At 36.6% G+C, this 2,147-nt stretch overlaps 1 protein-coding gene across 1 annotated transcript in view; it reads left to right on the top strand.

Annotated features, from left to right (window-relative positions):
* The window catches only part of atp2b2 (ATPase plasma membrane Ca2+ transporting 2), a 119,362-nt gene that overhangs the window by 22,252 nt on the left and 94,963 nt on the right, over positions 1-2,147 (top strand). The gene's annotated exons all lie outside the window — the stretch shown is intronic.

Raw genomic sequence — 2,147 nt, 5'->3', positions numbered from 1 at the left:
GTGTGTGTGTGTGTGTGTGTGTTTCCATTAGTCGTATGGCTGTCCTTGGGGAGTTAGATGAAGCTCTCCATCACTCTTGAACAAGGACTGAGAGAAGAGACAAGGGACATAGCAGTGTAGAGAGAGGTTTATGAGAGGAAAATGGGATGGGATGATAAGGCCATCATAAGAGTGCATTGCCTGACATGCTGGTTGGGATTGTATGAGTCACAGTATGATTGCCCACATATTAAATACCTAGATTTTGTTTGTTAGTTTTCTCTTGTCCTGTTTCAAAACAATGGTAATACAGAGTGTCCAATGGATTTGTGAGTGGGTAGGTGCTATCAATAGTTGCCTACACATTTAGCCTGTTCTTTACTGAAGATGATTGGTAACTCTTTAAGTAATTGATAGAGTGTTAACATTTTATTTCCATATCTCCACCTTCTCAAACATGTAGATTTGTTTCTTTTATTTGTTTTACATAACAAGCTGAATATCTTTGGGTTTTGGACTGTTGGTCAGACAAAACAAGCAATTTAAAGACGTGACTTCAGGCTTAAATATGGTCTTTGATCAAAAATGTAAATGAATAGGCCACTATCTATCCTATCCACTTAATAAACATAATGACATAATGATTGCATAGCCTTGGTTGTCTAAATACAGGCATAATTTATTTTGAAAAGCATTACTAATTAATACATGCCATGTGTTAATATTAACATTTTTGTTGACTATTGATGTCAATTACTGCGGGCCTAACCTCAGTAGCTAGCTAGTTACTAAGGTAATCCTTATTGTTTATTGGATTTTTAGTTTAAAGGTCGAGATCTCAAGTTTAGTGTTTGTCCCCATTATACGTTTATATTTTTATTTATTTATTATTATTTCCTTTTTTTTTTCTTTCTTCAGTGTATTTTTTCCCTCCATATCACCTCTGGAGCTCCGTATAATTCCACATATTCACTATCATTCACTATATTCAGACTACTTTCACACACACACAAACAAACACACACACACACACACACACACACACGCACACAAACACATAATATATAATAACTTAAACAACATGCTATATAAATATTGGATAGTATATAGCTACAAAAAGCACAGTGGCTGGTTGTGCATCACAAATCAGACTGTCATCATGCAGGTTGAAGAAGGGCAGCAAAAAATGATTGGATTAGTGATTTACATAGTGGAAATGCAGTAAATCACATGCAGTAAATGTAGTTTGCATCCTGATTAGGTAGTATTTCTTGGTGATGAAGATAATATGGATCAGCTCTAGTTTTGAGGGAGTGTACTGTACAACTAAGATCAGCAGCTTTCCTATTAGTACAATACATATGACATTTGATGGCTACATACACAATAAACTCACTTATATTTAAATTCTCTCAACACTCTTCTGTTTCAAGGGCTGGTTTTGCAAATTAGCAATTGCAGATACAATAATTTGTTATGCAGGACTCTGTCCAATGGTCACATATGGGCCACTATAATTTGTCTTGATTTATGATCTATCTATTCTATTTGAGAACTCTGGATTTCCAGGGTAGTGGAGAAATGTCTTACAGTGCAAGACTACACATTTTGACGGGCACTCTTAGCACACAGTTGTAGAATTGGCAATGGTATTTCACTAACTGTCCAAGATTATTGCTTTAAGGTAGTAGAGAACATGCAGCGTGTGAGTAATATATTAGATAAGAGGGATGGTGTGTGATGGTGACCTCTCACAGATAAAGGTTAGTGACCTTTGGGTGTCATCTCATTAACCACATGCTTGTATGCGTGCCTGCACACAGACACAGTGCATGTTTTTCTTTTTACTATAGCACTCAGGAGATGGTCTAAGGCTTCAACAATTAATAAGGCTAATGGTTATAGTCTGGTGGCTAGTGACCAGGATATGATATGTCTGATTGACCTGAGGTAAACATGTCACTTTATAGGGTTAACAGTTTTCTTCTGGAAGGAAATGGAGCTTTTATGGGTAGAGGCAGGAAGCCATTTATAGAGAGGATGAGGAGCCTTACTAATGTGTCTAATAGATTTCTTGAATGACTGTCATTTCATTAAGATGGATGGCATACATTTCTCTTAAGCTAAATATATGTGTGCGTGTGTGCGTGTGCGTGTGTGTGTGTGTG

This window comes from Etheostoma spectabile, chromosome 4, assembly GCF_008692095.1.
Source record: "Etheostoma spectabile isolate EspeVRDwgs_2016 chromosome 4, UIUC_Espe_1.0, whole genome shotgun sequence".
NCBI lineage: Eukaryota > Metazoa > Chordata > Actinopteri > Perciformes > Percidae > Etheostoma > Etheostoma spectabile.
Note: the sequence above shows the minus strand (reverse complement) of the source record. Positions and strands in the feature narration are given on the sequence as shown.